This window comes from Canis lupus, chromosome 8 (assembly GCF_011100685.1).
Source record: "Canis lupus familiaris isolate Mischka breed German Shepherd chromosome 8, alternate assembly UU_Cfam_GSD_1.0, whole genome shotgun sequence".
NCBI classification, from domain to species: domain Eukaryota; kingdom Metazoa; phylum Chordata; class Mammalia; order Carnivora; family Canidae; genus Canis; species Canis lupus.
In genome coordinates, this window is record NC_049229.1 from 39,879,316 (window position 1) to 39,906,251 (window position 26,936).

Below are 26,936 nucleotides of genomic sequence, written 5' to 3' on the forward strand. Positions count from 1 at the left end.
AGATTGCACCCCATGAGTGGAACCTTCCTGCTGATCTTCTGTGAAACTAGCATCAGGGCACTGGGTGGTATGGGGGTGATGGCCACCAATGATACAGGTAGGGGAAGGAGATCTCTCTGTGCCATCCTCACAGGGCTGGACTATGTGCTTCAAAGACTGCTTGGGATGCTTGAGGTGGGACTGAGTTTTGACTTGAAGACTTTTGAAATCTTTGTGAAGAGAATAGAAGACATATGGCGAACCAACAATAAACCCAGATTTTCAAGAGTCCCTAAGTGAGACTTGGGTTCTGCAAGAGGTAAGACTTGGATATAGCTTTAGGACAGATGGTTACTTAGTTCTGGGAAAACCAATGAAATGGCCCATTTATTATGTAAATGTAGAGATACAGTAGTTGTAAGGGAAAAGTGCTCTGAGTGGTGAAGTGAATGAGTGTTTTTATGTTGGAGTCTGATAGAGGTCTCTGTTATGCTTCTTTAGGAAAAAACTGGATTTAGTGAGAAAGGACAACTTTCTCATCCAAGCCAATACCTCACTGAAGCTTGTCTGTGTTTTTGTACAGCTCATAGTAGATGAAGAACTTGCTCCTGCAAGGCCTTTGTGGGTACCATGGGGACAAGCAACACAGAATTAGGGACATTCTATGTGGGGCTTAGTGCCACAGCCTGCTCTGATATCTCCAAGGAGAGACCCTGTTGGTCAGGACACTGGCATTCTCATGATGGGCACCATTAGCAATGAGGCCCTTTGGAGGGGTTCTCTAGAATCAAACATTTAGTAGGCGGGGCATGGGAGTTTGTATCTTAACTCTATGGCCCCCTCAGAGGTCAGTGAATAGAATTCAGAGACTTTATGTTTTTGAATGAAAAGAAACTTAAGGGACACCTGGGTGGCTCCGTGGTTGAGCATCTGCCTTCAGCTCAGGGTGCAATCCTGGAGTCCCAGGATAGAGTCCCTCATCTCGGGCTCCCCATGGGGAGCCTGCTTCTCCCTCTACTTCTCCCTCTGCCTCTCTCTGTATGTCTCTCATGAATAAATAAATAAAATCTTTAAAAAAAAATAAATAAATTTTAAAAAGAAACTTTATTTTTACTACTTCCTTTTTACTAACTTCTTACTTTTTCTTATTTTTAAGTTTTTACTAACTTCTGAGTTTAGCATTTTCTTCACTAATGATGTAGGCAATCAACTGTAGTACTACTTGAAGAACTTGTGTCTTTGTCACCAATAGAAATCATAGCTATTTCATATCACTACACTGTTGTTATCTTGAAATATTTTTTACACTCATCACTGCTTCCAAATTACAGTAACTATTAGACCTGCCATTAAAATGCGGTAGAATTTTTTTTTTTTTAAGATTTTATTTATTCATGAGAGACACACACAGAGAGAGAGGCAGAGACTCAGGTAGAGGGAGAAGCAGGCTCCATGCAGGGAGCCTGATGTAGGGATTTGATCCCGGGACTCCAGGATCAGGCCCTGGGCTGAAGGCAGGCACTAAACCGGTGAGCCACTCAAGGATCCCGGAACATGGCAGGATTAAACCAACCTTCTAGTTGGGATCAGGTAACTGAACATTTGTAAGTGGTTTAAACTGATTCTTGGCCTGGACCATCCTGAAGGGCATAAGATACGGAACTGTTTGGGCAAAGGTGCAAGTGCTTACCCAGTATTCCCAGCCAATGCACCCACCTTGAACACAACTTATTTTGCCAGTGAAAACTAATATCAAACATTTACTATACAAATTAACAAGCCCTCTGATGTTAACATAGATAAAGATAGTTGAAGTTGTTGTGGTACCCTTCTCTTGCTAGAGTCTTTTTTGCTTAGAGTTCTGTTTAGAGTCTTCCACGGGTATTCATCTCTGAAGAGTGAATCTCCTTCAGAGGACTCCAAATGTTAATTAACTATCCCTACGGTGTAGATGACATATATATCTTATTAACTATGCTGAGATTTTAAAGTAAATGATAGAAGTATAACACAAATCAAGGCTGACCTAGAAGTTTGGTAGAAATTATAGGTCATCTGACACCCAATGAATATTCGTGTTTCTCTTAGCTAAACATCAAACTTTCCCATGAATTTACAGTTGAAACCACTTGGGAGACAGCACCAGGTATATGGGTTCCCATACTTCCATACAGAACCCCCTGGTCATGGGTGGGTTGCCTCCAGATCAGGCTTAGCCAACTCTATAATGCCAGGTCACTAGAAAAAGAGTTTCTTAGAAGCAGAGAGATAGGGGCACCTCGGTGGCTCAGTGGTTGAACGTCTATCTTTGGCTCAGGGCGTGATCCCTGGGTCCTGGGATCAAGTCCCACATTGGGCTCCCTACAGGGAGCCTGCTTCTCCCTCTGCCTATGTCTCTGCCTCTTTCTCTGTGTCTCTCATGAATAAATAAATAAATTCTTAAAAAAAAAAAAAAGGCAGGAGATCATTGCTGCATCCCCCTTGCCCCTTCTTTGGAAAGAAGCAAAGTATTTCACAGAAAGTCAGCAAATAAATGCAGAATGGCTGCCTTACCCTGCTCTTCTTAGCTCTGTATTGCAAGTGTCCCATTCCCACAGGTGCTAGATCTAGCTAAATATAGCCAAAGTATTGAATCCAAGAGCGGGAGATGCTAATCTTCATCACCCTTGGTATCATTTTCAAATGTGAAGAGGCTCGGTGCCTTTTAGCAAACAGAGCTACAGGGTTCCATTTTCTCCCTTTTCAAATGGAACTACTCTTTGGCCAGAAAGAAAAGTTACTTAAAACCTTAGCATTATTAATGCAGAAAGGGACTGCAAAGAGCATTTGGTCGTCCAAGTTTCCCATTTAACAGATGAGGAAACAAAAGCCAAGAGAATCACCTTAATAGCTACATAGCTGGCATGCTGAGCAGTCTGAGAGGATCTTCCTTCAACACAAACATCTAGTCCTTATTGAGATGAGACAGTGAGAGATGATGAAATTCAATCTTCAGAGTAAGCATGTAGTCCATAGGCCAGCATTAACAACTCTGAAAATGCACTGGGGAAAATATCTCACTTGTAGTAGCAGCCAAACATGATAAAATTCTCTAGGAAGATGTATTCTTCACATCGTCCACGAAAATGAATTCTGGATGGATTAAGGATCTAGACATAAAGAAATGAACAAAACCAACAGTAACAACAACAAAAACGCAAAATAAATAAATAAATAAATAAGCTAGAAGAAAAGATTGGAGAATATTTTCATGATGAAGCTTGGAACAAATAACCTTTCTAAGCAAGACACAGAACCCTAAATTATAAGTGGAAATATCTACAGATATGACTGACTGAATAAAATTAAAAACCACTGTAAACACTTGGTCAGATCCTGAGGTCTCCAGTTAGGCCTGTCAGGTGGCTCCAGCTCCAGGTCTAGCTGGGGCTCCCCCACAGCTCAGGACTCCCCACCACACAACAGAACTGGAGAAAAGTGCAGGGAAACGAGTATCAGCCGAACAACATCAAATGCAAGCACAAGCCCTGCTGGATCTGGCACTTGAGCACACTTTCCAGCATCCAGATCGTCCTTCACCACCTGCACGACAGTCGCAAGTCACTGAGCCATTGAGGAGTGTGAAGCTGCCATTGGGACTGTCATTAAAGCATTTGTCTATCCTGAAACCTCTCCTGCCGCAGTTTTTGTGGGAAGCAGGGATGATTCAGATGTAAGGCTCCTCACATTGTGGGGTTGGTCCAGGGGGAGAAATCTGGGACTGTGCTGACAGTGGGAGTAGGAAATCAGACCTTACCCGGTCCCTTTCTATGATTTTGAATTAAAAAGAATTTTGAATGTGCGGTAGCAGTCCACAGAATAGTACAGTGAACCCTGTGTGCCCAGTACACAGCTCTGACCATCAATTACCCACAACCCACTTGCCCCCTCCTGTCTTTGTTTTTTTGAAGCACATCTCAGGCATTGGGTTATTTCTTCTGTATTTCAGGATGCATGTCTCCAAGAAAAGGGCCCTTTAAAACATAATCACAGCGGCACCTGGGTGGCTCAGTCAGTTAAGCATCTGCCTTCTGCTGGGGTCATGATTTCAGGGTCAGGGATTGAGCCCCTCATTGGGCTCTCTGCTCAGCGGTGAGCCCGCTTCTCCCTCTGTTTGCCTGCCGTTCCCCCTGCTTGTGCTCTGTCTCTGTCAAATAAGTAAATAAAATCTTAAAAAAAAAAAGAAAAACATAATCACAAAGCTTTTCACACCTAAAAAATGGTTAACAATTCCTTAATATCATTGTCTAATAAGTATTGAAATTTAAAAACATTTTAAACAAAGGCAAATGAAAAACAGCAGATTAAGAGAAAATGTTTGTAACATACGTAGCAAACAAAGGGTTGATATCCACAATATATAAAAAATTTCAATAAATAAATACACAAAAATACAAGTAAGTCAATAGAAAAGCAGAAAAAAGATAGAAACTGAACTGGTCAATTACATTAGGAATACAAAACATCACTGAGCACATGAGCAGATGGTTTTTAATTGTGGTTTTCAGACCACACTCAGTTTCAGAACCATTCAGATGAGAGTATTAAATCATAGGCCAGGGATGGTCTCAGGAAAATGGGCTTTCTAGAAAGCTGGAAAGGTGTAGGCAGAGCTTTGGTTCAGGTAGACCTGGCCTTGTTAAGTTTATTTCAAAAACCAAGAAAGCCCATGATTGATAGACCTTCCTTTAGACAGAAATATGGCTTGTGTGTATAAAGATGACAAGAACCCTGAGTAGAGTAAGGTGAAGGCATAATAAGACGAATTTTTCCACATCTGACTTGACTGCCTTGGTAGGCATAGTGTGCCCCACTTCACTCCCTAGGGGCTGGGGAAAGCTGTGCTGAGATATCTGTCTTTGCTCTGTGTGGCCACACCACCCTCATAATATTTTGCATCATTGGCTAATGAAATCCAGACCTTACTTTATCTTACATTAGGTGTGTGTGTGTTGCGTGTATTTTCTCCTATCAACTGATAACTACCTGAAATGCTGCGATGTTGATCCTAATTAACCTAAAAAAACACAAATTAAAATATGATACATCTATTTTTATCTAACTAATCAGAAAAAAATTCAAATGCTTATAGCTCTAGTTTGGCAAGAGGTGGGGATAAGATGCAATACCAACAAACTGTTGGCAAGGATATTATTAATAAAGCTATTTTGGAGTCCAGTTTAGCAGTATCTTAAATACTGAATGTGTGGTTCCCTTGAATGTAGCAATTACAATTCAGGACTATGGGCACATGCTTAATCCACATGGATAAAAATTCTATTGCAGTGTTATTTGTATTGAAAATTAAAAAAAAAAAGTTTGTTAATAAGAAAATGATTAAATAAACGAAGCATATTCATGCGTCTTTATGTTCTTTTGGAAGCAGATCTTGTGACTAGGATTGGAGCACAAGATGTTTGGGAAGTGTAAGTAGAGAATTGGGGAAGTGATGAAGGGAACCTACAGAGCCAGTAAAGGCTTTGTTATTAAGCTAGCTGTCCTGGGGGAGTAGCTAGAGTTAAATCTTTCAGGGAAACCAAACAAACAGTGTAAAGCACATGCCTCAGAAATACCTGAGCCGAGGGGCCAAGGAACTGGGGTATTTATACTCCTACAACTTTTAGGCATTGTTAAAGCCTGTTTCTCACAGAGACATTAATTCCCAAGTACTTGCAATCAACTGTCCAAGGGCAAATTGGTTTCAGTGGCTGGAAGGAGCTATATATCCAAGAAGAATGGAAAACCCTGGACTTGAGAAGTCATGCTGTTCTACGTGGAAATGATGGGGGTTTCTGAGGGGATATGAGTAAAGCATCAACAGTGTCTGTTACATATGCTGACAAATACAAAGAGGCCATTCAAAAGAATAAGACAAACCGGAGAGCAAATAAATATATATTGTATGCTCCTACCTTTGTAATAAAAATACGTACCACATGGTCCACATGGTTACCGCTGAAGAGAACATAGTAAAGTATGGATTTTAATTTTAATTTTATATGTTTTTGCTTTTTGTTTGTCTGTTTTACAACAAGCCTATAGAGTACTTTTTAAATTAAAGGAAAAAATAAAATTAAATGAGAAAAAAATTCAGGAAATTCATTCATGAGAAAAAGAGAATAAAGCTGAAGAAACTGAAAAATAGGGGGCTCCTGGGTGGCCCAGGGGTTGAGTGTCTGCCTTTGGCTCAGGGCATGATCCTGGGGTCCTGGAATCGAGTCCCACATCAGGCTCCCTGTAGGGAGCCCGCTTCTCCCTCTACCTATGTCTCTGCCTCTCTCTCTGTGTCTCTTATGAGTAAATAAATAAAATCTCTTAAAAAACAAAAAGGAACTTAATAATATATAGGTAGGACCGAACAATACATCTTAATTCAGTCACTCAACACATTTTTTTGTCAGATGCCTTCTGTGTAGCAGGCTCCATATTAGATACTGGCTAAAGTGGCCAATAAATACTTTGCCAAGTGATGTGCTAAACTCATTGATTTAAGTATCACCTCTCATAAATTCTTTTTTTTTTAAAATAAATTCTTGACGTTGGAGGAAAATTGGTTATTTTATTCTTGAAACATCCATGCCATTTCCAAAGCTTGTGAAGCTAAATATTTATGCTTTTTTTTTTTTAATATTTATGCTTTTGAGGGGTTTCTATAGGTGCTTCTTTTAAAAGGGGAAAACACAGAGCTTCAGGACACTTTACAAATTTAAAAGCACTAATACATAATAAATTGTTATTTTTTCATATGCTTCCGAAACAGAAGTGAAGTGTTTACCGACAAATGCCCAGGGTGGTGGCTCTTTCACCCACCTGAGAATTTTAACTGTGCTTCCCAGGTACATTACTCTTGGACTATATAGTTATGCCATTGGAGTTAGAAAAACATTTTTCTGCAAAAAAAAAAAAAAAAAAAAAAGGCTATCTCTTTTCCCTCAAACCTGAGATACCAACTCTATGGAAAAGAAGAATGTACGTGGAGAACTAGGCAATCTCTTCCACCCTTGGGAGCAATGCTAGGTACCTCTTTCTTCACAGTGGCCTCCTTCATTTCATCCAGAACTTGGTTCTTGTTCAGAACCAACAAGATCAGAAAACTCTCCAATGTTTTAAGAACCACAGATCAAAGCCTTTGACACTTCTTCCAGGTCATCCTCAAATTACTTCAAAGTGTTTGTTCTTACCTGGCAGGAGGGTAGGAGCAAGCTTGAAAGCCATACCTGGAGATTTGCAGCCTTCCCTTTCCTGACAAAGCATCCCCCTCTGGGCAGCCTGGGTGGCTCAGCGGTTTAGCGCCTCCTTAGTAGACAAAACTTTTGCCTTCAGCCCAGGGCGTGATCTTGGAGACCCGGGATCGGGATCGAGTCCCACATCCTGTTCTCCCTCTGCCTGTGTCTCTGCCTCCCTCTGTGTCTCTCATGAATAAATAAAAAGCTTTCCCCTCTGAAGAGGTGATGAATTCAGCTATTTCAGGAGCAAGGACATAGATGTTACCCTGGCTCAGCTCTGAGTATCTGGCTAGAGTTCCCAACCAAAGGAAAATAAAACTTGAAAAGAAAAATCTCTCAGTATAGTTCATAAACTTGATTGGCTTCTTTTACAGATCTGCCGTCCACTTGTGTTAGGACAGCAAGGATATGGGATTTGAAGGGACTGAGGATTTGGTTCTGCTCACAGCTCAGCCTCCAGCTCAGCCTCCTATTAGCTGGGTGACCTTGGGCAAGTTAATTCAGCAAGGCTTTATCCTTGAAAATTGCAAAGATGAAAGACATAGTTTCTTCCCTCAGGGAGCACAGAGAACGTTGAGTAGAAAATGATACATAAGCAAATAACTATCACAGTATGATAAATGATAAATGCCAGGGTAGAGGTCCGGGTCCCATGAGGAGAGCCTGGGGGAGGAGTACCTTGCTGAGCCAGGAGGGGGTGGTCTCCCAATCTTTTGGAGTTTCTGTCTTTCTGCTAGGAAATAAGGAGGTTTTATGTGTTTGTGAAGGGAACTATTATATCAGGATGCACTTTGCCTCCCAAGAGAATGACCTGCATCTGTCTCCATATACGAGAGGAAAAGAATGCCCCACTTGTCCCCACCAGGGACCCTCGGGAGAAAAGCTCTTGCCTCTCCCTGCTTCTGCCTCAGTTTCCCTGCACACTCTGTGTCCTTTCCTGGCAATTCATATGATCCAGATGTGACCCTCTGCAGATGTGCTAAACTGAGGGAGAGAAGATAAGCTGGATTGGTGGAAGGTGGAGCTGCTGAAAGAAAAAGAGTCAAAAGTCAGCTAAGGCAAGCCAAAGAAAGAGTGAGGAGGAGAGGAGAGATTAGAAGGGAGGAAACCAGAAAAGCTGGAGGCAAACTAAACCAGTTTTCACAGGAATTCCAGGAGCCTGACCTGTACTCAGACAAGACCAGAAGAAATGCTCTGATGGCTCTAGATGTTCAGGACTGTTTGACTTGTCAGGAGGATGAAGAAAAGCCACCAGAACGGTCTCCTTTTAGCAGCCAGATTCATTTAGCAAGAGTTTTGTCTACTAAGGAGGTAAAATCAAGATGATATTAGGAACTGACCACAGACTTTTTGGATAATTAGGGAAATTATAGCACCACTTGCAAAGGCATCTATGCTTTCCTTCAAAGGTGGATCTAAGACTGCGTTAATGTCCCCATCACTCATTCCCTAGAGCTGGGCACCGAGGGGAGTACAAAGTGGTAGGAGACTCAGCTCCTGCCTGGAGTTTTCTTCTAGCAAATGTTTATTGAGCACCCACTATACGCCAGGCACTGGACCCCATCTTAGAACTCAAAAATAAATAGAGCACAACTTCTTACCTCAAGGAGCTTACAGTCTAGTTAATTTGATAATAAAATGTCTTTCCATATTCCAAACAGTGACTGGAACAGACACTATATTTTTTTCTTTCCTCTGATTCTGTCAGTTTTCTGCCCTTCTTGAGAAAGTAAATCCCCTGAATTTATTCTAGAAGCTTGCCAGTTCAGCTCTGAGCTCACAGTGTTTATGACTGAGAGAGGAAAAAAATGGTCTGTTTCCATATCTCTCTGCTACAGGTTCAACAATGCACCTGGCTAGATCTAGAACATCCACTTTATTCTCTAAATGAGGTGTTACACACACTGAGTCATTTTTCTGGCTTTTTAAAAAGCTCAGTTTAACCTTCCAATTTCCCACCTTTCTTTTCCACCTGCTTTGTTTAATAATTAGGCTATTTAATAAATGCTTTTCATGAGGAGGAGGGGGAGGGAGATAGTGATTGTTAGGGTTTACAAGTCCCTGGGGGAATACAGAAGCTGGCTCTGACAGAGTGATCACGTTCTGGGTTGTTCCCTGGACATCTTGCTGAGTGAGAAGGCCAGAGGCCTTTCCTGCTTCAGAGGCCAGGCTTGACCGACCTTGGGTCACATTCTGTCTCCAACAGCCTTGCCAAGGAACCAAGTTTGGCTCCTGTCTCTTAGCTTCCACATTGTTCCTGCTCCTAATTTACCTTTCATCTTACTTGGAGCTTTTACAAACAGCAGATAAGCACTGCTTTTCAGGTACATACTGGGTTCGGAAAATAGAGATCAGATTAGACCAGGAGTAGATAAAGAAAACGGCTCCAGGCCAGCCTGTAAGAGTGCAGATGAGTCAGGAGGCCCCACTGGAAAAAAGCACATCCAGTAGGAGGGCACTCCAGGCCTGAGCTTCAGGAAAAGAAGTGAGGAGTGCCTACCCTTAGACAAGAGAGAGATGGAGACAGAGATAGGGACAGAACTAGAAATAGGGAAAGAAAGAGAGGTGAGGGGAATGTCGGTCTATGTGCTTCATACAGGAGGGCTACACAACTTGGGGACCAGAGCACTGGTTTTGGAATCATAGAAATGTGGGTTCAGATTCCAACTCCACCTTGCACTAGTTGTATGATCTTAGGTAAGTCACTTAGCCTTCTCTAGCTTCCATTTCCCCATCTATAAAGTGGAGCTAATAATACCTATCTTGCACAGTCATTGTGAGAACTAGTAATAAAATGTCAAGTTACCTGCATACAATAGGTACTTAGTAAGTGGTAGCTATAGTTGTTTATTGAATACTTTTTTTTTTAAATTTTTTTAGAAAGAGTGCACACACACTGAAGATGAGGGCAGGGGGTGGCAGAGGGAAAGAGAGAGTTTTAAGCAGTCTCCACACTCAGCTTGGAACCCACCTCAGGGCTTGATCTCATGACCCCAAGATCATGACCTGAGCTGAAATCAAGAGTCAGTTGTTTAACTACTGAGCCACCCAGGGGCCCCTAGTGAGTACCTTTAATGTATTAGCTACTTAGCTCGATTTGGGGGAATATGAGTAGGAAGTATGCTGTGATGAGTAAGATTGACCAATGAATGGCCTCAGGGGCTTTCTCTGAGGCTGCCTGGCAATGGGCTAGCTCCCTCTTGCTCCAACAGGGGGGGCTGGCTGTACCAAACCTCAATTTCCTATGGGACTAGGAGATGTCAGGCCTCTAGCTGGACATTTCAAGCATTTCCCTAAGTAGTGGGACCCTAAACTCATACTGCTCAGTATCTGAACCCCAAAATACTTCCCTCCTTGCCTGCCAGCCAGCAAAGCTCCTCTCAAGCTGACCTATAAAAAGGAAGAGCAACAAGGAATTTCTCCTCAGGAGCACTGCCCTACGACATATCCAACTGCACCGCAGCCTGACCCTGCCTCTCTGCCAGAACCAGGGAGAATAGGGACCTGCATACCTGCCCCTCCTCTGAGTTTTACCTATACCAGTAATGCTGCTAGTACTGAGTCCTTCACCAGAGCAGAAAGGTAGCCTTTTTTTTTTTAGAAAACACAAACTCATGCTGTGTGATAAGTACTATGACAGAGTTATTTCATGTGGTCTGATTGGGGTGCAGAAGAGAGGTATCTAATTGCCTTTTGGAGAATGTGGTACTTGAGCTAACTTTGAAGGAATAGTTAGCTTAGGAAATGTTGGGTGTTCATGGAGAGGAACATTCCGTTCAAAGAGAACAGTATATGCAAAGCACGGAAGCAAGAGAGAAACTCTAAGTTCTGTTTGCTCAGAGTTGCATGAGAGGTGATCTGATAGGAGATGATGCTGGGAAGGTAGACAAGTCCTTGAGGGTTGTGCTGAGAATTTGGAATTTATCTTGGAGGTAATGGAGAGTCACCAAAACACTAGAGGTAGATGTTATTTTGGAAAGATCATTTTGCAGCCTACATGTAGCATGGTTTTGGAGAAACAAGACTAGACACCCCAGGTAAGAGGTGCTATTGCACAAATGCAGGTGGAACAATGGGAATACATGATGGAACACTCAAGGAAGAGGATTCGAGACATAGCATGTCAAAACTTTTTTTAAAAAGATTTTATTTATTTATTCATGAGAGACACAGAGAGAGAGAGTCAGAGACACAGGCAGAGGGAGAAGCAGGCTCCATGCAGGGAGCCCAACATGGGACTCGATCCCCCGTCTCCAGGATCACACCCTGGGCTGAAGGCGGCACTAAACTGTTGAGCTACTGGGCTGCCCGCATGTCAAAACTATAACAGAGTTTAATGATCTTTAATTTTTTCTTTTACTGCTGAGGAAATTGGTGGCCAAAGGGACTATACAACGTTTGCAAATTGAATCTCCTTGCACCCCAAAATCTCCTTTTTCTAAGGAATTTCCCAGATGGTTAGGAAGACAGTCATGTTTTTCAGGGTCCACTTCACTAGGTATGTTATTCTTGGTCTGTGGAAGTGTACAGGTTGGGATGGGAGTGGGGAGGACTAATGAAGATTTTATTAGAACAGCAAAGGGAGCCAATTGTGGGAGTCTTTTTCCTACATCTAGTGGACTCTCAAAGTATCCTTCATTTTAGAGAAATGTGGGGTTTATTTGCAGAATCTCAACCTCTAGCATATTCATTTGTTTGTAGAAGAATTGACGAACAGCGCTATTTCCTATTAAAGAAAACACACTCAATTTATTCATACTTGCAGATGCCACAGGAGTGACCCTATAACGTACACAAAGTGACAGAAATTCAATCTGATGCAGTGAATGTGGGATACTGGCAAAGTCTGATTGGTCACCCTGTGTGCATCCTAGCTCTGACAACCAGCAATTCAGCATCATTTCTATAGAGCGAAACTTGAGGTGTGTCCATGAAATAATCCTCTGATACAGGTATTATTGGTCGCATTTACCAGAGAAATGGAGCTCAGAGAGCTTAAGATCATGCCTGTGGACACATGTAAGTAAGCAGTAATGCAGATGTTCAAACGCAAAAATGCCTGACTCGAATGCTCTATTCTTCAGCTACACTGCATCACCTCCTTGGAAGCTGACACAGGAGTTGCCATCAATTTCTGTTTTCGAGCTAAGATGTGTAAGCCCGGGGCTATCTGCGAAGCTGGCCAGAGAAAACATACGTAAAGTCTGATACTTTTGATCCTCTGACTCACTTGTGGACTGGACCACCTGTGGATGAGTTTGAGTTACTTTCAGGGACAGAAGATATCTTTCTTTGACAACACAGCTCTCATCACAGCTCTCAAGCTCTAACCCTTGGCAAGCATCTGGTTTGTATAAGGCCAGTGACACAAAACTACTGGAGTGTGGTCCTTGCCTTCCTGTCAGAGTCCTTCTCTCTTCTAAGGCCTGTCTTTCAAATACAGCACAATGTAGGCCTTTACAACATAACAATCACCTTTCTTCCCTTGAGTGAGAGTGAGGAAAAGAAATGCCAACTCTAATTTGCTATCTCTCTTCTTTCTTTTTTCACCCCAGATTATTTATCAATCTATTATTCTATTGACTTACATACTTATCTATGATTGAGGTATAAGTGACATACAAAATTATATTAGTTTCAGGTATATAACATAATGATTTGATATTTGTGTACATTGCAACATGATAACTACAATAAGCTTTTTTCTGAAATATACTTTATTGTAATGCTTAATTATAAAATGTAATATGAATATTATAAATATGTAACAAATAACAAAAATAATGCTCATTATAAAATTATACACAAACATTTGAATGTATGTACATATACATATATCTATATATTTATGTGAGTATAGTATACAAATAAAGCCATCTCTATACATATATAGCTATATTCATAGTTTTTTTGCATTAATGGGTTCATACTGTATAAACTGTCTTGTAATTTTTTTCAGTTATCAGATAAACTGATATTCTTCATAAAATAGTACTGATGGGTTTCCCTGACAGCAAGTTCTGGAGAACTTCAGTACATCCACTGTTTCCTGATGGCTCATGACAGTTGCTCTCTTTGTGTTTTTTTTTTTTTAATTTTTTAAAATATTATTTATTTATTCATGAGAGACAGACAGAGAGAGAGAAAGAGAGGGAGAGAGAGAGAGAGGCAGAGACGCAGGCAGAGGGAGAAGGAAGCTCCATGGAGGGAGCCCGATGTGGGACTTGATCCCGGGTCTCTAGGATCACGCCCCGGGCTGAAAGCGGCGCTAAACCGCTGAGCCACCCAGGCTACCCTAGTTGCTCTCTTTGATGAGGCTTGTGTATAACTGGATCAAATAAGATCATGTGTCTGAGAGAGTATTTTACAAACTGTAGGGTGCTATACTAATGTTAGTAATCAAAATACCATACATGATATGAGAACTACATTTATACAGAAGTGGATCAGATGCTTCTTATAATGTTCTTGTACAATAAGCTAAGGAGAAATGTTTGTACTTTGGATCCAGGAAGAACAAACACTGTGGTGGATAACACAGTTGGTCCTGCCTGCCGTCAAGTGCCCACCATGAAAGGAGCCTGCAAAACCTCTGGCTGCCTCTAGCTACCTCTAGCTCTCTCTGTCCCCCAAACCATCCAGGGGGTTATTCTGAAGAGATCTTCTAAGCATACCTGTTAAACCACAAGATCATAGTCACAATGGGTGCAGGGAATCCTCCCAATTTCCTCTGGGAGCCCAGAATCTGAGAGCAGCCTTCACTGATATGCAAGTAGAGTGGATTTGGTGGAGAACATGAGAGCAAATGTAGCATCTTCTTAATTTCTTAAAACATCCCTCAAAATACTTCAAGTCTCCTTTAGGTTCAATTTAACATTTTACTTCTCTCAGCTTCCAGCTGACAGCATGAAAAAAACCAAATTGGTGTTGGCTGGTTGTGTTTTTTTAACCTAATGACAAGCCTGGCTTAGAATTATTCAACCATTCTTCAGGCTCCCAATACTGTGTGTCTATAGATAAACAGGCATATATATTATCTACTTTTGTTTACTTCTCCCCAAATGGAAGTCCATTAATTTCCCAATATAGTTTACAGAATGACTTGCCTGTTCCCAGCACAGAGAATATATTAATCCTTAGTCCTGAAATGTTTAAGTTAGAAAATAATGGAAACAGAAAAAATAGAGGGACCAAGACAACTCATTTATTTCAGATATTCACCCTAAACTACTTCAGAAATGCCAGCAATGAATTAAACCAGAATTCAAGAGGAATGACCTAAATCACACTTCACCAGAGTTCCTTAGCAGAAATAGCACTTTAGGTCTAGAATGGAAGAGCTTGATGATATCTTGAGTCAAGTAGCATGAACTTAGCTTCAACTGGTCTGGGGATAAAGAATCTATATTGTTGGTCTCTGCACAGAAACCTCACAGTCAAGTATAAGGTACTGATACCCTGTGATATGTTAGTGTGGAGGAGAGCTGCCTTGAAAAATGGGCAACATCTCTTCATTTCTTTTTTTAGTAGGCTCTATGCCCAGTGTGGTGGGGCTTGAACACAAAAGTTGCATACTCTACCTAGGGAGCCAACCAGGTGCCCCAAGATCTTTCCTTGCTCACTAAATCATAAACTAAATCTGCTCCTCTACTTCTGTGGTCTCTTCCTGCTTTAATTTTCCCTAGGCACAAATGAAGTGGCCCTACAGGGATCAATCAACTCCCTTTTCCATAAGGTAAACTGAAGGCTGCGGATCCCAGTGTCCAATGGTTGGTAAAGTCGAGGGTTGTGATTGAGGCAAAAATCAGGGACTTGGGATTCCTTTGGGCTGCTGGTTGTCACTCTCAGCTAACTCACTTCTGAGCCCTTTTCAGGTTTTGAGGACGGTCCAGTTATTTTCCCAAACCTCTTTGGGGCCACAGGAAACAAGGCTGTCACTTCATTCATTTCTCCTACTGTACAACCATCTCTTCTCTGTTGACTCTATCTCACTGTGGCATAAGCACAGCTGCAGAGCTACCCTCCCTAGATAGGAAGTAGATGCAAACTCCACCACTCTCAGTTTCCTCAAAGTTGATCTGGTGTGCCCTACCCCAACCACAGTCCTGTCTCTTCTGAGGGGATCCACCTTGGGAAAATGATGGGACTAGGGCCTCTCTAGGAAACCATCTATCCCTACAGTCCGTGTAACACTACTATAATCCTCAAGAGAAGGTTACCTTGGATGGAGAATGGGAAAGGAGTTCTTTTGGACCAGTTATTTGTCTACTGGTTAGGGCCAAATCATTGCTGCTTGCTCAGAAGTACTTTTCTCCCAAGACTACGTCTTGTGTTCTCATACGGATCTCAAAACCTGAGCAACCAACTTTTTTGTTTGGCATTCCAGCTGTATCCACCCCACTTTTCCCTGGGGCAGGGCATGTCTTGGACTGTAGGGTGTGAGAGGGAAGTGAAGTGTGTGATGTTGATGGTAGCAGGGAAGACTCAATGTCTCAAAACATTCTTCTGCTCTACTGGCATGGGCCTGTCACCATGCTAAGTGCTTTAGACCCATGTTATCCTCAGAATAATTCCCCAAATTACTACCATTCTCCTTTCCAGGTGAAGAAATGGGAGCTCAGTGAGAGGATAGGTAACTTACTCAAAGATCCCAGTTATAAGTGGTGGAAACAGAATGAAATTTAGGATTATTTAAATTCCAAAGCCTTCATTTGACACCCCAACAGGGGTCTCATCACCTTGGTGAACAATTGACTCTCCAGGGAGTTTGCTAAAAATAATTTTGATAAAGATCCACTTCAAGTGATCCCAATCCCTACTGGTCTGTGATGGGGCCTGGTCATCTGTATTTTGAATAGTTTCTGTAAGTAATGCAGATGCCTCTCCTCCCCTCCCCCCTGCAGAGTTTTAGAGCCAGCTCTGCCACCTGTTAATTGGGCGATCTGGGACAGATGATTGCTCCTTTGTTGCCTTAGTTCCTCATTTATGAAATGGGGGATGCTGATAGTACCTAGGGCATCCAGTTACTGTGGGAATTAAGTGGGTTTGAAAAGAAAGCATTAGGAAGAGTACATCGCACAAAATAAGTGCTCGATAAGCATTAAAGATGATTACTTTTGCTGCCTCTTAGCAGCAACTTACTTATGAAACATTTTTTAGGAGTCCTATTTCCTGGACACATTACATAAAAGGGTAATTGCCTGCATTTACATAAATTTTTGATAGTCTGTGTCTCAGAGAGCAATATTTTTTTTAGCCCTTTCCCTCTAATCTAGACTTAAGCCTAATTTGGATCCCATGGTCTCCTGTGGCCCTAACTGCCTGAGGCCACATTATGAAGGTAAATTGAAATGAAGCTGGGGCTGTAATACTAATGGCAGGCAAGAGAGAAGATCAATGATTCTCGACCTTGATCATGCCTTAGAAATATCTGGAGAGCTTTAAACAATATCCAGGTCACACCCTGTACTGTTAATGTCAGAATCTTAGGAGATAGGGCCCAGTATATTTTAATGGCCAGGTAATTCCCATGTGTGGCCATTGGGCCTCTCCCAGCTCTACTGAATAGAAACTCTGGGGGTGGGAGCCAGGAATCTGTGTTCTAACGTGCCTTCTACAAACCTCAGGACCTCTGGTGTTAACCATTCTGTGTCCTCCCCATGTCTAGGCTTCTGTTTCTGCTTCTCTGCCCCGTGGGGTGTGATGTGAAGGCAAGAGAGAAGGTGTGTTAACACGTAGTTCCTTAAGTTGGTGCAAGCAGATCAGTAGTTAAATCAAATTGATATCTATTCCAGCCAGACCTGTGCAAGACTGGGGGAGTGAGGAATCTTTGGCCTCCTTTGGTTTCTCCTGGGGGGTGCGGGGCAATGATCCAGAGTGAGAGGCCCCACTCTCTCAGAACGGACACCTGTCAATATTTGCCTAAAATATCCCTTCTCTCCAGTTCTAACTCTGTCGTAGGAGCCTCATTGGAGGCCAGTAAAACGTAAACAAGTTCCAAACCAACCCACCTGCTTTTCATTTCCTGCAGGATGCTAAATCAAGGCTTTTAAGGTTGCCTAAAATACGTCCCTCTGCTCCTGCCCCTCCCCGTGGGGCATTTGCTCTGCGTCCTCAGACCACCTTACCTCCTGCCTCCTCCTCCACCTGGGTCCCTTCTGCACAGACTTGGCTTCAAACAATGCTCAGTTATTCCTGGCGTTTGCTTTTTTGGCTGAGTGCACATCCAATGATATCTTTTTCTTCTTCTGTTTAAAGCACGATCTTCTGTCTCCTCATGTGTCCCTTTCTCCTCGGGGGGAAAAGTAATGCTACGGATATTTGAAAGTGGTCTGGTTCCCTTGAGTCTGGTGTTTGGTCTGGTAATTGGCCTTGCTGCTGGAATTGGTGTGAGAGCGCTGGGTACAGAAGTGAGAGGGAGGGCTAACAGGACCTCCTCTCCCAGGCTCGGTGCCCCTCTTGGGATCTTCACAGTGTACTGGGAGGCTGGAGCGCTGCAGCTGGGGGTGGGACCTGGACGAAGTCTGAGTTTCCTTCCTAAATTTGAGCAGCGACTCTAGGTGACCTTAAACCACTCTTTAGTTTTGCTCTGCTTCTATTTAGCATCTGCTAAGTAGAGATCTTTGCCACCAATTAACAGGACTGAGGCTCAATCCATTGCAAAGTACTGTGAGATTGTAAACAAACGTGGGAAGACCAGTTCCAGGGGAAATCCAGGTAAGAAATATGCCCTTGTTTTCTTCTTTCAATATCAAAGAGTTGCCATCTTCCTCTTCCTCAAGGAGTTAATTTGGACCATATTCTAGCGCAGAATCCCAAGCTCCACACCCTGCCCTAAATGTGCTGTCCTAGCCCATATTTCATCTTTTCAGAATCCTGCCAAGTACAGGGTACGTAAAATGATAACAGTTCTCATTGCCCTAATGTGTTTTCCCTCTAAATCTGTCAACCACACAAACTTGTGAGTGCCCCCTTCATGCCAGGAATGGTGTGGTAAGACTCCGCTCTGACCCTTAGAAGCTTATGTTCCCGTTGAAGAGACAGCATGTGTGCACACATGAAAGTAACAGCCTGAGACCATGCCAAGCGCACCACACACTTCAAAGAAGTGTGTAAGTATTCAGTACACGTATGTTGAGCACCTGTTACATGCTACGTTTTGTTGTAAGCACTGAGGCTAAACCAGTGAATGAAACGGATAAAACCCTTGGCTTCATGGATCTTAGGTTCTAATAAGACAAGACAGAGTGCAAATAATAAACATATAATTCATCAACTTATGACAAGTGCTTTGAAGGAAAATGAAGCAGAGTGAGGTAAGTTTTTTAGATAGGGGTGCAGGAAGAGAAGCTTGGGGCTAGTGAGCAGGCAATAATCCAGGGGGGAAATGATGTTGGCTTGGACCATGGTAATAGGACTGAGGGTTGCGAGATAAGATTAGATTCTGAACGTTTTTTGTAGACAAGATAGCTAACACATATGGGGTTATGAATAGAGAAACTAGGAATGACTCCAAAGTTTTTGGCCTGAACCCAAGGAGGGAGTGGCTACTTCTATTTAAGATAATCAGAGGATTAATGAAAGACCCAAGATTTGAGCTGTACTTTGAAAATCTAGTAGGGTTTTGTGGCTTGTAAACTCTCAGTGGTTTATTCTGAGACCATTGTGCCTTTCCGGACCCCATCCCCCACCCAATCCCCCTCCTTTGTTATTTTAGCAGCCTCTACTCCCCAGGACCAGGAATTCACAAAGTAGCCTGAAGGAGGCCCATCTTAATTCTTTAGGCCAATTTCTAGCTAGAAATTTCTAGCTCTTGCCAGTAATTGGTTTAGAAGTGGGCTGGATTAGAAATGAGCAGCATGTACTACAATTCTGGACAATGAAATATAAAAGGGAACTCTGCAGAAGAGACTTCTGGGAAATTCTGTAAGTCTGAGATTCTCTGGATTTGAGATGCTGTACAAGAATATAGTGCTTGAGCTGCTGTCACCATCTTGCAACTTAAAGGAGGAGGGTTAGGTCAATAGCTGGCATGGTAAGAGTGGCAGACAGGAAAGGTTGGAGAGAGCATGGGTCCTTGAGGACATCATTAAGCCACTGAGTTAGGCCGCTCTGGAATGGCACCACTCTGGATTTATTATGTGTGATTAAAAAAACAAAAACCAAAAAGCCTCCTAATCACCAAATGATTTTGAGTTGGGTGGTTTGTATTTGAGGTGGAAAGTATGTCATTTTAGATAATTAGAATAAAGATTCTAGTTGGGAAGACACAGCAAAAGCAAAGACACTTTGAGGTAAGACTTTCTTTGAGATAAGAAAACTCAAAGCATATCTGGGGAAGAGTAAGAGGAATAATTTGGCATTCATTCATAGACTCACCAACAAACATTTGAGGAGCCCCTATATGCACCAGGCACTGTTCTAAGATCTGGGATGTTGTGGTGAACAAGGTAGACATGATCCTTCTTCTCATGCAGTTTTTTATCTTATGGAGGAAAGATGAGTGGTAATGAAGGAAACACAGCAAGAATAATTTCAGGAAGGTATAGGTGTGATGAAAGAACAGAATACACTAATGTGATAAACAGTGACTAGAAGGGCCACTTTAGGCTGGAAATGGTATGTTCTGGAGGCTTAGAGAGAGAAAGAAGCTGGCCTGGCTGAGAGAGTGAAATCAGACTGGTGTGGCTGGAGTCTAGAGAGAGAAGTCTAGAGAGAGAGAAGAAAGAAGAGGACAGATGGACAAGCAAGGCCAGGTCTTGTGGGCTTTGTGGCCAAGGCAGGCAGGCAGAAAGAAGAATCATTGAAGCAAGTGAAGCAGGAACATGTTATAATCTGTTTATATTTGTAGATCTGTGTGGTGGCATCATGGATGGACCCAAGTCGAAGACCCAGTCCCAGAGGACTGTTAAGTCTGGAAAAGTAATCACTGCCAGGTAGCTTCCTTTTATTTCAACAACCCACTGTGGCTCATTTGAGAATATCAGGCACAGGAATAAGGTCATTAGGGCAATAATATTGGCAGAGGCACTTTCATCTGCTGAACCATCTACTTAGCCTTCCCTGCTCCTTCTTCTAGAAAAAAAGCCAGCCTTGCTACAATGCTAGATACAAAGAATAATGTCGATTAGAAATTAGGTGATTCCCCAGGATGCTGGTCACATTAGTTTAGGGCAATTCTAGGACAGAGCTGTCCAGAATAAATAGAATGTGAGCCACATAGGTAGTTTAAAATTTTCTAATAGCCACATTAAAAAAAAAGTAAAAGAAAGTAAAATTATCAAATTAACCATAATAATATATTTCATTTGAGCCAATGTATTCAAAATATTATCAATTCAATATGTAATCAATATAAAATGATTAATGATCCATTTTTTCTTATCTTCCCTCTAAGTCTTTGAGATATATATATATATATATATATATATATATATATATATATTTTTTTTTTTTTTTTTTAAGTAGGCTCCACACCCAGCATAGAGCCTGATGTAGGGCTTGAACTCATGATCCTGAGATCATGACCTCAGCTGAAACCAAGAGTCAGACTCTTAACTGACTGAACCAACCAGCTGCCTCTAAACTATCAAGCTTTCAAATGCTCAGTAGCCACATGTGCTTAGTGGCTACTGTATTGGACAGCATAGGTATAGAAATGTGGTCTGGGAAGGGAGGCCGTGTCAGGATTTTGCTGGATTTTGACAATGGCTTGATGCTTCTGCTGCTCTGTAGAAGCAGAACATCTGCAGAAGTAGAGATCCATTCTCTCAAAGAGATATATTGTGAGCACTAGCTGGTTCAGTTGGTAGAGCATGTGACTCTTGATCTTGGGATTGTGAGTTCTAGCCCACATTGGGCATAGAACCTATTTTTAAAGATAAATAAATAAAAGAGATGTACTGGTCACAGGGCATAAACATTTTGGGGACTCTCAATTATTTTCCTAATTGATTGCATCCTTTTATGATACTACTCACCATGAATACAAGTACCAATATTATTAGCTCTGGATTTAGGGATTCACATTTTAATTTTGGGGGGGTTAATTTAGTAATGTTAATTTAGTTAACTTAGAGAAAGAAATACCATACTTCTTTTAATCTGCTTCTATTTGATAACTAATAAAATTGAATATTTTTCACATATTTACTAATATTTGTTTTTTGTGAGTATTTTATTACAAGTCTTTGTTCCAATATTAGCTGAGGTCTTTTTTTTTTTTAAAGATTTTATTTATTCATGACAGATACAGAGAGAGAGAGAGGCAGAGACACAGACAGAGGCAGAAGCTGGCTCCATGCAGGGAGGCTGATATGGGACTCGATCCCGGGTCTCTAGGATATGCCCTGGGCTGAAGGCGGTGCTAAACCGTTGAGCCACCGGGGCTGCCCTAGCTGGGGTCTTAATAAGATTTTTATCAACTTGTGTGAATTCTTGAGATAACAATGTCATTAATCTTTTTTGGCAATTTTTTTTGTAAATATATCTGCTAGTATGTTATTTTTCCTGTATTGTGTTGATTTTTTTTAACATACAAAATTTCTTTTCTGAAATCTTCATGTTGTCAAGTACTTCCATCTTTGCTCTATAATAATACTGTACTCATGAAGTTTATTATCTTGTGGATGAAAGTTATGAAGGAAACATAACACAAATAATTTCAGGAAGTTGTACATGTGATGAAGAAAATAAAATACATTAATGTGATAGAAAGTCATCAGAAGGACCTTTCCACTAGTGCTGTGATAAATATTTAACCCTATTTTCTTCTGAATGTTGTAGTTTTAAGTACACTTAAGTTTTTAAATTAAATGGAATTTAGGGTGCCTGTCTGGCTCAATTGCCAGAGAATGTGCTCTTGATCTCCAGGTTGTAAATTCGAGTACTACATTGGGTATGGAGATTACTTAATAAATAAATAAAATAGAATTCACTTTGATGTAAAGGGTAGATCTAAATTCTTCCCTTCCTCCCAAATTGCTCATCAGTTTTCCTTCACTATTTATGAAAAAAAAAAAAAAAAAAAACTTTGTTTATCTCATTGTATTGTGACATCTTCTTAATACACTAAAATTTCTATGAAAATTAGGATGCATTGCTGATATTTCTATTATATTCCAGGAATCTGTCTATTCTTACACCAAGACTTCACTCTCCTATTTTTGTTGCTTTATGGGTTTTTAGTTTTGATAGTAATTAATTCTTCCTTCACTTCCTTGCCCCAATAAATTTTCTTTCTTGCCTGTTTAGAATTTTCCTTTCTCTCTTCTTTTTTGCCATATGTTTAAAAAACATCCTTCAAGTTTTTAAAAATATATTTTATTTAAATTCAATTTGCCAACATATAGTATAGCACCCAGTGCTCATCCCATTAAGTGCACTTCTTAGTACCCATCATCCAATTACCCCATCTCTCCACCCACCTCCCCCTCTGCAACTCTTTGTTTGTTTCCCAGAGTTAGGCCTTCTAGTTTTTTTTTAAAAAAAAAAACAAGATTCTGCTAGATCTATAACTGAAGTTGTAGGAAACAGGTATTTATGTAATATTTTGGCTCCATATCCAGGAACATCTATTTTTCCATTCATTCACATCTTTTTAGACAACGCAGAAGGTTTTGTAGCTTCCTTTGTAAAGAAATGTGTGTATATATGTATGCATGTTTGCATACATATATAGTATCTTAGACTGGGTTTCATAGAAACAGACTCTGAGATGGAGAATTGTCTCAGAAGATTTCACAGAAAAAAAAAAAAGAAAAAAAGAAAAGAAGATTTCACAGAAGGCACGCGTAGGTAGCCAGCCTGCAATGCAGTTGAAACTGGGACCTTAGCTGGTTAGGAGGTATGAGGGGAGGGGACAAGGGGCCTGAAAGAGACACTTAAACTGGAATCGGATATTGAGGTTTAGCAAGTTACAAATAAAATACAATCTTTGAATGGATCAGGATGCTCAAGTCAGCCTGACCATCATATTGTCTCTCCTTAGATTGGCCTCGGGGTGGTCAGATCATCAGGCAAGGGTTAGTATTGCCTAATTGCCTTCAGTAGATTTATACCATCCATAATCCTCTCATAACAAATAATGAACTTGTTTCCCCTTGACAATATTGGATATTATCAAGTTTTGGGATCTTTGTCAATATGGAAATGAAAAATGGCATTTAATTTTAGTTTTGAAGTACATTTCTCTTTAAGAATGAGGTTGAGTTTTCCAGATATTTAATAGTCATTTGTGTCTCATTTTGAAGCTGAAGCTTGTAGCAGAGTATGATCTGAACTTTGTATACAATTGTTGCCTTGCGGAACCCAGAACATGCCTTTCATATCTTCATAGCTTTTGTATCAGTTTAGGTTTATTTTGACTGCGAGTAATGAGTAACACGTAACTTAAACCCCTGACTCAACTGACTTTAGCAATAAGGAAAATTCTTTTATCTTACATGACATCTTGTCCAGGGATAAAGTAGTTCTAGAGTCTAGCTAATTCAGCTACTCACCAAGGCCATTGAGGTCCCTGGTCTTTCTAACTTTTTGGTTGCTCTGTTCCAACTAGATTGCTTCCTGCTCACAAGATGGCTGCATCACAGACATCTCATTGAGACAATGTAGGATCCAATAGACGAATGGCTGTTTCTTACTGTGAACCTCTTTTTTGAGAACAAGGAAACTTGTCTTGAAGTCCCCTGCTAGAAGGTATGCTCTGGAATCTCATTAGTCAGACTTGGGTGTTATGCCCATTCCTAAACTAATAACTGGTGAGGAGCCTGGGACCATCATATTTGGCTCTTGTTAATCAGGATTTTCCCTTGAATGATAATTGAGTAGGAATGAACACTCCCTTGCCCCCCACCCCCACCGCCCCTTCCCGAATAATTAGGACACTGCTGACAGGAAATGTGGATTGGTTGTAGGGGGACAATCAACAAATTGCCACTACTTTTTTTTTTTTTTTTTTTAAAGATTTAATTTATTTATTTGAGAGAGAAAGCCCGCAAGAGCATGAGCACAAGTACAGGGGAGGGGCAGAGAGAGAGGGAGAAGTAGAGTCCCTGCTGATCAGAGCGCCTGATGCAGGGCTCAATCCCAGGACCCTGGGATTATGACCTGAGCTGAAGGCAGAAGCTTAAATGCCTAGCCACCCAGCCACCCCTGCCACAACTTTCCATATGATATTCTCTTTGCCTGATATAGCCCTCCTCTACTTATCCTCCCATCCAGCTATCATTCATCTTTAAAGTATAGGCTGGGATGACCCTGAGGAAATGTGTTTTGTCTCATCTAGAAAGGGTTAGTAACTCCCCTCCACTCCCATGACAGCCTGTGCCACCCTTCTCACACTGCATTGTAATTCTGGTTTCACTTCTCAATCTCCTGCCACAACGCAGCTTGAGAGTCCTTGAGAGCAGGGACTGGGTCTCATTTCTTTCTGTATCTCTAGTCCCTAGGACAGTGCACAGTACAGAACACTTAAGTCATACTTGTTGAATAAAATTCATTCACTAGTATTTTCTTTTAAGATTTTATTTATTTATTCATGAGAGACACACACAGAGAGGCAGAGACATAAGCAGAGGGAGAAAAAGGGTCCCCATAGGGAGCCCTATAAGAAACTCAATCCCAAGACCCCAGGATCATGCCCTGAGCCAAAGGCAGTTGCTCAACCACTGAACTACCCAGGTGGCTAGTATTTTCATTTAGAGTTTCAAGCCTAGATTCATAGCAGAGACCCAATTATAGTTTTGTGTTTGGGAATCATGTGTCTGTTGAGATTTAAAATTAGGATTTTATTTATTTATTTATTTATTTATTTATTTATTTATTTATTTATTTATTTATTTATGATAGGCACACAGTGAGAGAGAGAGAGGCAGAGACACTGGCAGAGGGAGAAGCAGGCTCCATGCACCGGGAGCCCGACGTGGGATTTGATCCCGGGTCTCCAGGATCGCGCCCTGGGCCAAAGGCAGGCGCTAAACCGCTGCGCCACCCAGGGATCCCCAGGATTATCTTTTTCACATAAAGCCGACCAAAGAGTTTCCAGACCAAATTGTTTAATTTGTGAGTTATCAATTCCTTAAAAATCCAGAAGTTCAACAAGTATTTCCTAAACACATATTACGTGTTGGGCTCCATCCCACTTGGCTCTTTATACAAGAAGGTATGAGAGCTTATCTCTGAATGTGGAGTTTATGCTTTAAGACAGCATTTTTCAATCTGCAGGTTAAGATCTGTCATGGGTAGTGAAATCAATCTTATGTGTCAAAAACCATCATTAAAGGGGAAAAAAAGAATACAAGAGTAGAACAAAATATATCAGAGTGCATCACTCTTGGTAAAACTGTATATATATATGTATATATCATTTGTTTATATAACGTCCTGGGTCAAGATATAAAATGTGTTTTTTACTCTGGGTGACAGTCAAAACAGTTTAAAGCTGGGACGCCTGGGTGCCTCAGCAGTTACATGTCTGCCTTCAGTTCAGGGGGTGATCCCAGTCTGGGAATCGAGTTCCACATCAGGCTCCCTGTGAGGAGCTGACTGCTCCCTCTGCCTATGTCTCTGCCTCTCCCTGTGTCTCTCATGAATAAATAAACGAAGTCTTTAAAAAAAACAACAAAACAGTTTAAAGCCAGTGCTCCAAGGGCCAGTATGTTTTCTTTCCCATTTCTCTTTGCAGTATGTGTTTTTCTACTCCTCATTCTGGGCTCCCTGACAGGAGAGAAAGACAAGGTTTAGAGGTTGTGCTTCCCAATGTACACTTTGTCCCCAGCCAGTGCCCAAGCCTTCGGTTTGGTTAGCCTGGCACAGATTTTTAGAGCCAGAGGCAGACGTTCCATTTGAGACTCCAGGACTCATTCCCTGAGTGGCCTTGGGCAAGTCACGGTACCTTCAGAACACCTGTTCTCTTTCTTGAGGGGAAGAGAACAACTGTACGCATTCACAGGCAGTTCAGAGGATCGAGTGAAATATGTACAACAGTGTGTTGTTTAGTAACCCCCCTCCAGCTCCTCAAAGGAGAAAAGCAGTCTGAGTCCATGGGTTAAAAAAATTCTGTCTCCAGAGAAAGGAGGAAAGACATCAAGGAATGCCCCCCCCCCCACCCCAGAGAAAGTTAAAAGAGGCTCCCAACACCCAGGAGCTGCAGATATTTGAATAAAAAAAAAAGGGGGAGAAATCAATGGGAAAAGATCAGGCTCTCCCATTTCTCTAGTGAGCAGTAATTTTTTTTAAAGATTTATTTATTTATTTTAGAGAGAGAGAGAGAGAGAGAGACAGCATGAGGGGGAGGGACAGAAGGAGACAGAACAAGAGAATCCCAAGCAGACTCTGTGCCAAGTGTGGAGCCCGATTCAGGGCTTGATCCCAGGACCCTGAGGTCATGACCTGAACTGAAACAGAGTTGGTTGCACAACCCACTGTACCACCCAGGTATCCCAAGCAGTAATTTTTAAATTTCTTCATGGAGCACATTGTCAGGAGGGGTCTGGAGGGATTGTAGTGTGCTGCTATATTGCCTTTTCATAAACATCAGAGAAAGGGCATTGGACTCTGTCCCCCTTCACCCCTTGCAGGAGGTGTGCTGGGGGCCACCCAGCCTGAACATCACTCAGGTTGGGAATTGTGGTTGGGGGCTGAGGTGGGATGGAGTGGGATGGGGTAAGGACAGGGTGGGGAGAGCCTCAAAGG

The 26,936-nt window shown here is 41.6% G+C and overlaps 4 long non-coding RNA genes across 4 annotated transcripts in view; 2 read left to right on the forward strand and 2 right to left on the reverse strand.

Annotated features, from left to right (window-relative positions):
• The window catches only part of LOC119872871, a 26,495-nt gene extending 22,364 nt beyond the window's left edge, over positions 1-4,131 (reverse strand). The window contains exon 1 of the long non-coding RNA XR_005363412.1: positions 2,862-4,131. This is a non-coding gene — a long non-coding RNA (uncharacterized LOC119872871). The remainder of the gene's footprint in view (positions 1-2,861) is intronic.
• Positions 1-13,042, forward strand: part of LOC111097077 — a 15,732-nt gene extending 2,690 nt beyond the window's left edge. Inside the window, exons 2-3 of the long non-coding RNA XR_005363413.1 lie at positions 134-298; positions 12,329-13,042. This is a non-coding gene — a long non-coding RNA (uncharacterized LOC111097077). The remainder of the gene's footprint in view (positions 1-133; positions 299-12,328) is intronic.
• Positions 1-26,936, reverse strand: part of LOC102151445 — a 147,815-nt gene that overhangs the window by 78,794 nt on the left and 42,085 nt on the right. The window lies entirely within an intron of this gene.
• Positions 17,349-26,302, forward strand: LOC119872872. Its single transcript, XR_005363414.1, has 4 exons — positions 17,349-17,960; positions 20,095-20,179; positions 23,800-23,939; positions 25,092-26,302. It is a non-coding gene; the product is annotated as an uncharacterized LOC119872872 (long non-coding RNA).